This window comes from Aquila chrysaetos, chromosome 6, assembly GCF_900496995.4.
Source record: "Aquila chrysaetos chrysaetos chromosome 6, bAquChr1.4, whole genome shotgun sequence".
NCBI lineage: Eukaryota > Metazoa > Chordata > Aves > Accipitriformes > Accipitridae > Aquila > Aquila chrysaetos.
The window spans coordinates 40,776,724-40,791,414 of NC_044009.1; positions in this window are offsets into that span (position 1 = coordinate 40,776,724).

Here is a 14,691-nt window from a genome sequence, read left to right on the forward strand (position 1 = left end):
TTTCATTTACAACAACTTTAAATGCCTCAGGGTAGTAACATGGATTTTAAATTCTGACCATTATTTAAATTAATTGTGAAATTCTAACTGACTTCCATGTGACCAAAATGACAACTTGAATTTACAAATATCCAAGGCATTCTTCAGGGCATGGAAAAGTAATTTCCACGGGGGTTACATACATGCACAACGACATCCACGCACAATGACATCCACAGTCCCCTTTCTCAGCTTGTTGTGAATGACTGGTGTGGTTTGGTTGGTCTTTCTGCACTTCATTCTTCGAACAATTGCCAGCAGGACCGTTCATCCCTATGCACTAGCACAGCTGGGCTATCGGTGGGAAGAGTGTAAAGGCCCTGAGAGCATCTCCTCTCCTGCAGGTTTTGGTCCCTGGCCATGGGCTGAGCTAGAGCTAGAGCTGTTCTCCAGCAAAGAGGAAGTTTAAATCCAAGCAAGATTTTTTTTTTTTTTTTTAACTGCGATTAAAAGACACCCCAACTGGTGAAAGTACTTGCACTTCATGTGCTTGCGGGTTTCCAAAAGCCTAAACTTGGCATCCCAAATAGTTCAACCTATTTGACCAGATTGACCGCAAGTCTAGTTTGTACCCTCTCTAGGCAAACCTTTACTTAAGTTTCAGTTCCTGCAGATACACACCTTTTTCCAGGAGCTTGTGTTTCCCCAAAGAGCTACATTCACATGCTGGTGGAGCGCATAAATAACTTTCCTTAAAACTGGTGCTTCAGCACACGGCACTGGGGGATTTGCGTGCGAGACAGGACGTGGTGCTGGTTTCAGGAATAGTTTGAATCCCTGGACTCTTTGTTTGCAAGGAAATCTGAAGCAATTTGGTTTGGGGCCTCTTCCCACAATGTTCTTAGACTTGTTATTTTTGCATGCTGCGTGCTTTTCTTCTTGTGCAACCACAGTTTGCCAAGGAAGGCAGACCATTTTTCCACAACCTCAGATTGAGAGTGGAGAGATCCTCTGAGGCTTGGGACAGGAATCAGCCCCATGAGAGCTGGTGTTGCTATCGATTAGGACTCACCTAGCTCAGAGGGCTTCCCAAGGTTATTCCACAGAGCCGTCCAGAGCAGGCCCTTTTACTAACGGATTTCTTAATGATTGCCTGGGTCCTACCAGATCCTCTAATGAAGACACCAAGAACTGGGCACCTAGAAGATGAAGCTGATTACTAGCAAGTATAGAAAGAAGAAAAGAGAAGAAAGACAAACAGAATGGAGCTTTTTGAAACATCTCCCACAGAAGGTGCTTCCCCTGAGGGAACTCTGACAACAGTTGTACAAACACCCAGATAACAGCTGTGTGTGCCCTGTATCTGGTGGGCTCAGTTCCTTGTTGGGTCCCATACAGCCATGCCCATGAGCTTTGCTACCCTGCTTCTCCCCAGCTCCTACTCAATGACATTCCCCTGCCTTGCTCCTCCAGCAGGGATAATGTGCCTGGGCACTCAGGCCAGGTGCCAGGCTGGGCAGTTGTCCAGAGTTTTGCTGTCTTTGAAGAATGCCGGTGTTGGGGATCTCTGACTCCCTTTTTAAAAGTGCTCTTGATGTTTCAGTTTGTCTCGTGACACTGTTTAGCACTGCTGAAAAATCAGGCTTCGCTGTTGATTTATATGTGTACGTCTCCATATGGGTGAGATGAGAGTAACTCCTGAAAGGAAATATTTCCTTTCTCAGTTCAACCAGAGACTGCCATGTGTCCCAAGGACCGCCTTCCCAACAGCAGCCGTGAAAGAAAAACATTTCCAAAGAACCAGCCATGTAAAAAAAAAACCCACGACTTTATGCTGCGTGTAAGTCGTTATTTTCTCCTGCATTTGCTGAGGTCTGTCGCAAGCACCTAGTCCCAGCTGTCACGTCAAACCTTCCCTGACAGAATTCTTGCTGCAGCCTGAAAGCACCAGGCTGGCACCGAAGCTGTTTGGCAATCGCTCAGCGGCGATCTAAAGATTTAAAGGTAGTGAGGAGAGCACCAGGGAGAGCATGTTACTCCTCTGCAGCCCGATCTAAAGGAAAGATAAATACTCTCCTGGCCGCAGCTCCAGGCCTAGGTGTCCACAGGCCGCCTCACCTGCTGGTTCCCTGGACTGCTCCGTCTGGTGCCTGAAAACTTGTTCTGTAGGCAGCAAACGTCCTGGTCTCCGCAGGTCACGGTTTAATCCTGCCTGCTGAAGGCTGCCATAACAAGAAATGATGTTTTCCCTCCCAGGGGTGACCCCCTACGTTCCCGTTTCCCCTAATCCTGTGTCAGCGAGGCCGGGGAGCTCTGCCCGCGACAGGCTAGGCTGGAGGCAGCCGCTCCGGGGAGCGGTCGGGGGTGGCCGGGAGCGTTCCCCGGGGCTCCCCAGCTCTCGCCGGCGCTCTGGAGGCGGGCGAGCGTCGGCGGGCTGTCCCGCAGGCGACTGTCGCTCGCGGGAGCCTTTCACACCGCGACCTGCACTTAAAAGGCTTCGTGGGCGATGGCTCCTGTTCCCCTGCGGGCATGGCAAGGGGCTGTTTGATTTTAATCGCTGCCCCGGGGGCAGGAGGGGCTGGGAGGTTTCCTCCGTCGTATTTTAACTCTGCGCCCCGCAGGTGCCCGCCTGCCCCACCGGCCCCCGCGGCTTCCCCGGCACGGAAGGCGTCGATGGCTGAGGGGCCGGCGCCATCTTCTGGGCTCCTTCGCATGGCGGAGGGGGCAGAAGGCCGGGCTGGGGAGCGGTGGGGAAATGCCGCTGAGGGAACATTGAGGATGGGGAGCAAAGGGGAGCTCAGAGGGGCCTGGAGGGCAGCGGGGCCCAGGGGCTGGGGGCGCAGCGACCGCCTGGGAGGAGCTGCAAGAGCTGTTGGGGCTTTCCCGCCTCTTCCCGCCCTACGGCCGCTGCCTCCGTGAGGAGAGCCCCGTCGTGCAGCCACCCCGCAGCACTCCCAGGCCTGGCCTTGGCATTGGGATGAAACACCTGCACCAGGGCTGGGAGGGAAAATTCAAAGTGCAGCTGGTGGTTTGGGTAGAGCCCTGGTGAAAAATGGGGCTCAGGAGCAGCCTGAGAAATCACGTCTCCTCTGCCCAGGAACCCCTCCTCACTGCCAGCAAGCAGCTGCTGTCAGAAGTAGGGCGGACGGCCAAAAAAGCACTCAATATGTTGCGGTTTGGATTTGTTCTCCCCTCCCTTTCCTCACTTGGTGACACGGGCTTTTATCTTTTATAGGATGTGTCTCAAACATCTCGGTTCAGGGGCAGAGAAACCAGTGTGGTACCTCATGCTCGCCAGCTACTGAAAAATGCGCTGCCTGCTGATGGCCGAGTGCTTGTGTGGTGAGGCTTCACACTGTGCAGTATGATGCCACACAGTCCCTGTGTCCCTGGGACTCCTTGAGCTTGCTCCACCCAGCAGAATGCTAATTACAAGCACGCAGGAAAGAAAATGTACAAATCTTATTTGTGGCAAGAAGCCACAGGAAGGGCGCTTTGCCCGGGTGAAGGTGGTGGGACACGTGCTGTGCTCGTGTACCGCCCCGTCAGACACACGTTCTGAGGACTGGGTAGGTACCTCGACACTGCCGTGAGCCTGAGCAAGAGCGGGCAGTGCTGCACTAACTGTGCTATGTATTTCCAGGCAGGATTTGGCTTGCACCAGGCAGGTCTGAGATTGGGACTGGTGGACCTGTGCCTGTCTGTGCAGGCATGCCCACAGAGTCTGGGGTGATGTTAAATACAGGTCTTCTTATATGCACTTAAGAGCCTCCTGAATTCGGTGCCCCCTGAGGAGGAGGGCATAACGCTCAATCATTGCTAAGCATTGAGTGAAGCTGGGATTCTGGGGAACAGAATTTAGCAATCATGCTGAGATTTCACAGAGCTGTAGGAGTTAGAAATAGGCAAGGTGCACTGCATCCTTGTTCCCTCAGTTCATGCAGGGCCAGCCTCGAGAGCTTTCCATTGTTTTTATTCGATGGAGCAAAAAGGAATCTTGTCGGCACGTCCTCGCCCTGATGGCAGCCACTCTGCATGGAAGGAGGCAGTTGGTATTGAGTGAGGCAATGAAGAAAGTCTCAGTAGTAACCAGTGAGAAATGGGAGATTTGCACAAATCAATTGTGGTTTCTTGGTTAATATACATTAAGGAAGAAAGTCTGGCCTAGATAAGCTGCCAGTCTGCTGCTGTGGGAATGCAGAATGAATGCTGTGGAGTCACTGCCTCTCTCTCCATTTGAAAGGGACTAACACTTCCCATCGCATCCTTCAGCTGTCTTCACAGACTGCAAGCTCTCTGCTCCAAGGCCTGTCTCTCACTAGGTGTGGGGATGACATCTCACACAATGCAATTGTTGTCCTATCTGGTGCTTTTAGGCACCACTCTGATATTTCTGCTAATGATTATTCCTCGCAATAACCCCTGTGGTGGTGCTTCTGTTGCAAATCAGGAAACTGTAGAAGTAAATCTTTTCCTTTCAAGGGTGTTTTGTGGTTCAAGCAGAGTTGCAACGCAAGAGATCTCTTTTGCCTTGCCATTGGCTCAGCGTGACTGTAGGCAAGTTATTTCCTCTCTGGAGGAACTTCATGTCTCTGAAAGTCTGAGGAGCCTGTATCTAACATGAAAAAGTGGTCAGGTGTGGAATCGCTTGTGTAGTGGTAAAGTAAAGGAGTGTTTTGTCCTCGCTTAGTCGTCTTTTATTACTTACTACATCAAAGAAGAAAATGGTAGAGGTCATCAGCATAGGGGGGAATGCCTCTTGAGGAATACGTAATTCACTGAAAAATACAGTTTTGCGGGATGAAATTATTTAGCAATCTGGGATGAGTTCAGTGAATTGTTTGGGCCAAAAATGAAGAGAGAGAACTTTTCCAAAGAAGGTTTTATTTCTGACAGCCTCAATAAAATGTGACACATTTTGTCAAAAGGGATGTTTATTTAAATCACTACAATTTCTGGGGAGGAAAATGAGACATTTAGTGTGACCTGGAGGAGGGAAGGACTCAGAATTGACTGAAAAATCCTGAAAAAAGCCTCAAACTGTCTGAGGTCAGCCTGTTTTGTGGGTTATGGTCATTTTTTTGGCTCATCCATCATCCAAGCTGTAGGTCCTCATCATGATAAACCTGGGCTGATGAGAGGACTCCCTGACACTTTTCTTATCTCAGCGTTACAGTTTGCTGCTGCTCTCACCGGCAGGAAGAATTTGACTTGCATCTCAGTGAGGAATGCAGAGGAGCGGTACCAATCTCCAGCCAAAGAACCACTAGAAACTGGTGACTGTATCCTACAGCTCTGCAGCTGGCTGGGCTGTAATACACTGAGCGATCCCCCAGGAGGGCTGCCTGCCTTGCTTTCATCCTTGAGTAGCAAGTGCTCAGCATCATCCTCTACATAACTATCATGACACAGAGCTTTGTGTAACTCGAATGACCGTGGGAGGGAGACCCACTTTCTAAGACAAATAGTGCTGGATTGAAGCTGTTTTCAGTTAAGATAAATTGTGTTGCATTCATGCTGTGTTCTAAACTGTTTGAATTGCAGATAGATTGTCTTACGAAAAAACTCCTAATAGGCAAACCCTGTCTATCTGTTAGTTCAGTAATGAGCCCTAAAGCCCTGGAGGAAGAGGGAGAAACTGCTGCAGCTCTTTCCCAAGATCCGGTGGTGACTGTGAGGTCTTTATGTCGGGAAATGCTGCCTTTTTTTTTTTTTTCCTTGAACCTGAGGGAGAGTGCTTCTTGACTATAGTTATTTATGTTTGAGTGTGCTGATGGGGAAATTGAGGTATCCTTCTGTAAGGACTTGATTAGTAAAGGTCAGGAGTGATAAAATGTCTGGAAAACATGTATAACATCATCTTCAAAGCCTGGCTTATCCATCAAATTGTGGATGTCCATGAAGAAGGAGTCTTTCCTGTGTGCTGGATTGCATTCCTGTATGTCCCTGATGCAGCAGTGACTCACAATGAGCTCTGCAAATTGGACAGCACATCTGTAACACCACTGCTGTAATGGGTAGATGCAAGGTTAGTGGAGCACATGCCAGTCCCTGGGCTGGCCATGCAGTGGCACTGAAAGCAAAGCTAAATCCCAGACATCAACTCTGGCAAGGTATATGCTGGCTACAAGGGAGGTACTGGGCAGGCTCTCTTGTGCTGGGAGGATGGAGGGGGGATGTGGAAGGAATTAATCAGCTGCAGTTTGCAGAGCACAGGGGAACATGCTCAGTCCCGTGCCATTTGGGAGTTTGCTCTGCTAGCCCAATTGCTCACGATATGCTTCTGCGCTCCTGGCTGACTTTCTGGGGCTGGATTTCACCGAGGCTGTTACCAAAGGAAAGTGAGGGTCTTTGGTGCCTGCCTGGTTTGCCCTGCAGAATGACAGAGACTTCAGCTTTCCTTTCTGCAAGAGATGTGTAATGTCAGCCCTCTTTTTGTTCTGCCTTGTCTGTCCCATGAATGAGATGCTGACTTTGCTCCTGAGTGTATCTGCAAAGTGCATGGAAGCAAAGGGAAGCTGGAGGCAGAAGTGTTGTTAAAAGCACACGGAAAGAAGGGAGTGTCTGCAGCAGCAAAGGTTCTTACTGTAGCTAGCGACAAAGGCAAAGATTGCCTATTGATCTGCTAAATTGCAGAGTATGCACAATGCAACAAATGGATTTGAGCTGTTGTACTTGAAATGGCTGAAAATATTTTGATGAAATACTTTTGCTCAGAAAATACTTCTGAAAAGGGAGGTGGTTTTGATTAAACTGCTTGGATCAAGGACATACAGAGAAACATTTGCATGCTCTGTTACAGTGCATAGCATGGGAGTTGCAGCACTCATCTGGGCAGCAGGAGCTGTAAGAGACTGCTGAATGTGAGCTTGGGTGACTGTATCCCAACTTCATGTACCAGGTTCATGGGTATTTTGGGGCAGGTTTTTATCAAATTGTCCTACTGAAACTGTTCCACTTTGTAGAAGAGAAATATTCATTAGCCGTGAGAAAGCTGGGTTCAAGTCACTGTTTGGTTGAAGCAGTCATATTTATGGAGTGCAAAGAAGCTCCAGCAACAGAGGTGGTGGCATGCCCAGTAGCCGGCTTGCAGGAGACCCGCTGAGAAGTCAACCTGGACTTGAAGAGTCTTACCCTGTCCCAGTTGATAGTCCCTAGCCACTGGGGTACACATGCATTTCTTTTCAGAAAGGATTTGAGAGGCCTTGGATTTATTCTAAAATGGGATTTTTCAAAGTTGCAAAAATCTCTGTGGGTTGGGAACCCATTTCCTACCCAATACTTGTTTCAGCAGAGCAGCCACAGCAGTGAAATGCAGGATTTATTGTACAGTGTGTTCGCATGCGTGCAGTAGCTAATGGAATAGGACAATTAAACTCCAACTCAATAGGTTTCCAGATAAGTTCTAAACTGGGAGCATTGCCCAGAAGACTTGCTGGAAATCTTTGCAAATACATGAGCATAAGTTTCCTTTCAAACTGTATTAGGTATTATCTGTTAAATAACTATGCGAGCACAGAGCAAGCTAAACCCCTGACCTGCTCAAATTAAACAGTTCTCTGGGTGAATCTGAATTAAAATAATCCCACTGGATGGCAAGGCTCCCTTTCTGCTTTGGCTCTGCAGATCAAACACTGTGTAAACAATCTCTCCAACCTTGTGCTCTTTTCAGAGCATCACCTGCCTTGTTCTTGTACAATATCTCCTGCGCTGGTATTACAGCTATTCCCCTCCCACGTGTAGGGACAGAAAGGGTGGTGGACCAGCGCAGTCGTACTGTGGATTGCCAGTTGACTCTGTTGGCAGACAACCTAGTGCCCCAGACTGTCTGAGTTCATATGCAGTATTGTTCAGGATGTGCTTACTGCAACACGGGATTATCAGCTGCTTGCCTATCTTTGGTTGCCTCAAAGTGCTGTTCTTTCCTCAAGGTGTCTTTAAAGAATGCAGCTATTGCAACTCCCTCTGTTTTTCCAACCTCTGAGCAAGAAAACAGATCAATTTTGCCTGGTGTGTTTGGCCTTTAAATTGGTGGAGGAATCATAGGGCTTTCAGTTAGCAATGATCTGCACACTGCATCTACCACCTCTGCAGCAGTGAGGGGCTGTGGGGTGCAAACAGACCTGGAAGAAGCCTCTTCTTTGGCCTGTGAGGTCCTGCAGTTTTATGTAAGCAGTAGGTAGAGAGTCCCTGAGACAGGAAGGGATGGAACCAAAGAGGCTTATTCTGTCCTAAAATACAAGCCAAACATGCCTGGGATGCAGAATGCAGTTTTTCTTTCATATTTACTGCTAGCTACCATGCCTATTGCCAGGTGGGAAGGTACAGGCACAAACCTCAGCTCCTGCCAGTCACAGCCCCTGCTGCCTGTGTCTTACATCAGCATTCCCCTCACCTAGCAGGTATATTGCTTTCCTCCTCTGCTGTCTGGCTCTGATTGATGCTGTCATTTGTGTATTGAGACAACCAGAGCCTATAAATCCTTCCAAATACCCTATTATTAAAAAGGGATCTCACCTTCAACTTTGGGGTGGTGAGAAGGGCTCATTATGCTTCTGTTTGTTAGCTGTGCTTATGCAGGCAGTGTCTCTTGGGGCCAGAGATAATGCTCAGATGTGTGGTATAATGCGGTCAGTGAGTAGGTTGTATGCGTCAAAAGGTATCTCGAGGGCAGGCAGGGATTTCAAAGGCAGCAGCCTGCAGAAAATGGGATTTTTACAGCTGCACTGTGAGGGCTGGTGATATGGGGATGGGCATTCATGAATGCCGGGTGACATCTCTCTCCTGAGTGGTTCAGAGTGGTGGCACCAGCCCAAGGACCCTTTGTTGCTTCCTTACCTATGGCTGAGGGTGAAGATGGGTATAAAACCTTAGCCTAGCGAGTGCTAAGCCTGACTCATGGACCCTGTTACAGTGCTGTTTTGGGGGAACAGAAACAGCCAGTATGAGCAAGGCATGTGCTGTCTTGAACTGATGAGAGGCTTCTCAGCCTGCTCCCTCCTGTGTCCTGGGGGCCCTGCTTCCGCAGGGGAGGGCAGGCATGGACCAGCCATGCACCAAGCCTCACCTACATGCCAGACTACAAAGACGTCTATGAGAAGAGTTATCCATGTACAGATTTGGCAGTATTGACTGTCTGCTCCACATCACCTCTGAAAAAAATAATGCTGAGGTAAATGTCTATTTCTGTGCCCAATTGGATTGAGTTTTCCTGTGTTCTGGAGATTCCTTCCCCATTTTTTATTATTTTGCCTCAGGCTGAAGGGTCTGTTTTAGGGCCAGCGTAATAACTATCATAACTTTGTCAGGCTGACACATCAGTATGGTGCCAATCACAGTTATAGAGACCCTGGGACCACTTCATCACAGCAGCTTCACTCCAAGGCTCCTTTTAATCTTTCCTAATAAAATTTAAATGACAGTAGCTGTTCCAGTCATGAACCAAGAAAAGCCTCTCATATTATTTCCTCCCTTTTTTTTTCTAGTGTTGGGTTCTCCATTTTAGAGTGACTAATTTATATGAGAGCTGACATCTTCCAGAGCCGGCTATGTGTGTTTGAAACAAGTGGCACTTCTGTTTAGTGACTCTCTTCTCAGCAGATAGGGTGTTTCCAGGGTGATACAGAAAATTGTATAGTTGGGCCATTGCCACCCTCATAAGAATCCAGGCTGTATTTCCTGATGCTTATGGGTGGTTTTGACCAGGAGCTGTTATTGAGCTTGGATAGAGATTTGCTGCAGGTTCTTCTAACCAGCCACTAGAGATCTGACCCATTGACGGTGCTGAGGTGCCTGTCTGCCTTCCAGTCCCACATAAAATGAGGAGAGCCAACAGCTCCTCACACGCTTCCCCTTCTCTCCTCTCCCCAGCAGAAGACAACAGAAGGAGAACTTTAAAAAGTCTGCACAACGTTTTCACTTTAAGCATGAGTGGCATTAAATGGCCTGCCTCACTGTGAAACGGGCCTCGCACTTGGAACGAGAGGTAGGGCAGTTTGTAGTGCATTTTAGGTCCTGTAGGCTGCACAGCCCACAGACTTGGACCAGCCCCTGAGAAAAAAGTCTTTGGCAGTAAGAGTCAAGCCACAAAAGTCAGTCTCAGCCTTTGTGAAGTGTGAGGGGTCAGGGAGCTGTTTGGAAATCCTGTGGCTTGAACCTCAGTCTGAGCTATTTCTAGTACTGAACACACTGAGACTGGAGCAATAATTTGGATTATGCCCATGTCTTTTGCTTACTTTTTCATTTAACCTGCTGCTGGCTGCTGTCTTGTATTGCTTTTCAGATCTACTGAGAGCAACTCAACTGCTCGTGACTGCATTAGTGGGAATGGACGTTTATGACTGATCCCTTGGTGGTTGCAAAGCCCATCATGCTCCATCAAAACATCACACTCAGCTTGGTTCAAACAGGTATTTTTTTCTGGGCTGTTCCTCAGTCTGCTTCTAGCAGAAAGATGGAGAAAGCCCAGAATCACTGAGGCTCTCAGAGTATTTGTGGGAAAAAGGAAGGATGCTGGCATGGGCAGGGTGGTCAGTCTGGTGGGGTGGATGCTGCCCCAGGCCGAACACCCTGCGGGCAATAAGCTTGTGTGCTGGGGTTGTGTGCTATGGGTGGGTAAGTGCAGGATTGCTGACCCAGACTCCAGGCATTGCTAGGTTCCCTTCATGTCATTCGTAAGTCATGAAGCTGGAGGAAAAGCAGGAGACTGTGCTGGTAACATGTGAAATCCAAGTGCTGTGGCAAGGACGTGAGAGATGGGGACTGACGTCCTTTCTTATCTCAGTTAACCTCTTCATCCAGTGAGTTTGCACTGGTCTAGTATGGGGAAGACCTGCTCCAGCTACTGCACCAGCACAGACCTCCCCTTTGACCTCAGAACTTCTTCTTCCTTTCTTTTAGCAATTGGCCAAGTCACACATGTAAGGGAAAGGGCAGTGAATTATAATCAAGGCATCTTCCATCTACTTTCAGAATACATGTCAGGGAAGGTGATATCTGGGGCCTTATTAATACCGCAGCGGTGAAATGTCACCGACTCTGTGGCACAAGCAAGCCTTGATTTACATGAGTATAATAGAGATCAGCCTGAGATCCTCAGTCTTCAGTGTCAAAGGCCTGCAGGGTTGTATTACATTTTCTTCCCTGCTGATGAAAATGAAGTCCTGGGGGAAATGAGTGGTTTGGTCTCATCTGAATTCTTCCTGGAGTACTGTTGCCTTCAGAAACTCTGACTGGCAGTCAGTGCCTCTCTTCTTGGCAGTCTCAGCTGGAAAAACAAGGAATGAGTGGTCTGGGAACAACATTTTTGGCATCTCTCAGCCATCTGTGTTATCTCATTTAGCTAGAAGAGGGGTTGTTACCAGGAACATCAGTTTGTTGTGTCTAGGTGGAGAATGAGGTAACATTTAGAAGACACACTATGCATCCGAATCTCTCGCTTTCTAGAGCCAATCCCAAACAGACCATATTTGAAGGAGTTGACATCTTTGGTTACATTTCCTGTCTTTACTCAATATCCACTGTCCTTCCATCAGCCTACATCTTTCTACATGACTGTTCTACATGACCCACCGGCATCATTGCCCTGTTGTGCTGATACCTTTCCAGCATGCCTTGTTGGAGATCTGGCCCTTTAGCAAGACTGCATGTTCTTGGGAGACTTGACCTTGGAAGACTTCTGGCCAAAATGTACCTATCTCAAGAGCTTGGATGTTATAGGGCATCATCAGCTCTTTCTATCCTAAGTTACTTGCAGTTGGATCATTCAGAAAACACTGCCTAGATTGTCATTTGCTTTGCTGCCTGTTTTCAGTACTTATTACTTCTCAAGTTTTAGAAGGTGTGGGGGAAAGTGAACTAAGCTCAGATCTATAATAGATCCTAATGTAAAGTTAAGTACCCTGATCCTTTGGCCTGTAAAAGTTGTTTTTGTTTTGATAGTAAGAAGAGAGTTCTGGCTTGCTGCTGCTGCAGGAGATGAGTGGAAAGACCCTGTACATGGGTGCCTCGTGGCTGGACAGGCCTGGGCTGCTTGTATCCCTGTGTATCAGTGGTTCTCACCTATTTCTTATTACAATGATCTTCTTGGGTCCCATTTATCTCCACTTCCCTTCCGCAAGACTTTGTTACAAATTACAGCAGAAACTAAGAAGTTATGGAAAAGTTGGGGCTGTTTCTATTTTTCTTCTTTCCAGGTGTATGTCCTCCCAGGGTATATGTACTTGCCCCATTCTAAATTGCAAATACCCCCTAAGGGTTGTCTCCCCAAGGACAACCTTGTTACCACTGAGGCAGAAACAAAGCCACGCATGTCATATTGATTTCTGGCAGCAGACAGGCTGAGTAGTTGAGGGGCGGTTTTCAGGGTGGATGAGGACCTTGCTTCTCATTTTCAAGGGACCAAATCCTTTTCAGCTCAATCTAACCCATGTAAAGATTTTACAAGATGCCTAGAGCTTGCTACAGACTAATGCCATCCAGAGACACTTTCTCCAGTCTATCGCTTTTTGGTGGATCTGTGAAGAACATCATAAACCATCAGTTTTGCAGCCTAATAGACCCCTAGTGGGTAACTGAGGCTCAGAGTTACAGTAACTCCGACAACATCTTTTTAAACAACTCCTTTCTTTTCTCTTACAACAATTTAAATCCTGTGCCCCTGTGCCATTTTTTAGCATGTACCAATTTGTGCAGTTGCTAGCAGAGAGCACCCAAAGTTCTGTTTATGGGGGACTTGTGTATGAATTATTACCTGCAAAGCTTGCAGTCAAGTAGCAGGTTATAGTACTAATTAAGGCAAATGTCATAGCAAGAGCATGCTGACGTTGTTGGAATTAATGGCCCAGAGCATTACTACTTAGCACACCTTTTGAAGTTAATGGAATCATATTAATTGGGATCTTGGAGGGACTGAGGGACACAGAGTACATCACTCGCGAGCAGCACCTCTGTTATTACATTAGGACTGGAATAACATTCAAGTTCCTCCTGCCTTTTGTGCCCCTTTTGCACAGCCATTTCACAAATGGATGGCTCTGACAAGGCCTGGGGGAAGGTTGTTTGGTCCTAGGGTAAAAGGTGAAAAAGTCTGTTCCAGCTGTGGTTGCAGAGAATCACTCTGCCTCCAGAAACCAGTGCTGAGAATTGCCAAACTCCCTCTGGCATAATCTTGAAGGAACAAGGAGGTGTGTTCAAAAATACTGTGTACCCTTGTCCCTGGGTCCGATTCTGCAAATTCATCTACCCTCGATGGAGCTTGTTCTGATGAGCACAACCCAGGGTATTGGTGCAAGGCACAGCGTCAAAGCATTAAAAAAAAGTGTGTCAGCAATACTGAGTCCTTTTGGATATTAGCCAGCTGTGGTAGCAGTGAGACTGGTGGTGTGCGTGGTTAGACCTAATGCCAAGAAAATTTTAGTTTTGACATAGCAAAAAGCAGCTCATGGAGGGTATCTGCTTTCTTTGAAAAAAACTGAGACCTGATATTTTCCCATAGAAAACCAAAACTCAAAACTTTTAATACTGTGCTTTGTGCAGCTGAGGAAAAAGAAAAAAAACCCCAACAGTTTTCTACTGAGAATTTTGATTCCAAACCAGAATGTTCTCATTTTCATCCAAGTTTTCCACATGGGGGAAATAATTTTCAAGCATCTCTCATATAAAGTAATTAACCATAAATGAGGAATGGATGACTTCAGAAGAATAGGAACACATATTATCTCTAGATAATGATATTAAATCCATTGTGCACTGGGAATGGAAGTTTTTATGATACCGTAGATTTGCCGTGCCATTTTATCCTTGTTGAGTTCAGATTTTGAAAAAAAATACTTAGCTATGATACAGCATTTTCTCTGTATTAAGAGGAGTACAATTATTAATTGTCCTTTGCAACATTGCTGGGATGTAGGTTCATGATTACCATTGACTAAATTTGTAGACTTTAACATAATCTCCTGGGTTAGCATAGGGGAAACGTTCATATTTGCTTGAAACGATGATGATTTGATGTCAGCTCAGTCTCCCGCTGCATGCAAGTTGAAACAACAGCATGGTCGAGCTGGTACCGCCTGCATGGGAAGTTCCCTCTCAGCTCCATACTGGCCTCTCCTCCTCCCTCGGACACCTTGGAAGCCTGACTTCAATATCCAGAGCTCATCATGTATGGTTGCTCAGCTGAGCAGGAGCTGGAGCATGTGAGCCCTAATGCTGCTACAAACTTACTGCATGATGTTGGACACATCTCAGCCTTACTGCTGGGTCTGCTATGCAGCCACCTGTAACTGGCTGCAAGGGACAGGCAGGGTTTGCCAGCAGAAAGTCCTTCTGTTCAGGGCAGTTTCTCTCAGGGCTTGTTACCCTGACCTTAGCCTGCAGAACCGCTTTGCGCCCAAGCAAGTGTGAAGCGCTCCTGGCTGTTTAAATCTATCACAGTTCTGTTTGAATTGAAAGATTCCTCTGTTCCTCCGTGGAGTGTGTTGTAAAACAATCAGTGACATTTGTTAAATGGAGAACACGTAGGGCAAGGACTCCATCAGCTCCGAGAAGACAGTGAGTAATGGTCTCTTAATGTCTGAGAGCTTTAAAGCTACTATAATATTCTTCAAAGTCAAGATAGTGCAGTGGGGCTCCACATTGCTATCCCATGTTCAGGGGCAGGCCGTTGCTGAGCACATAGCCAGCCACCATACTTCAGCAGCATCTATGCGGAGG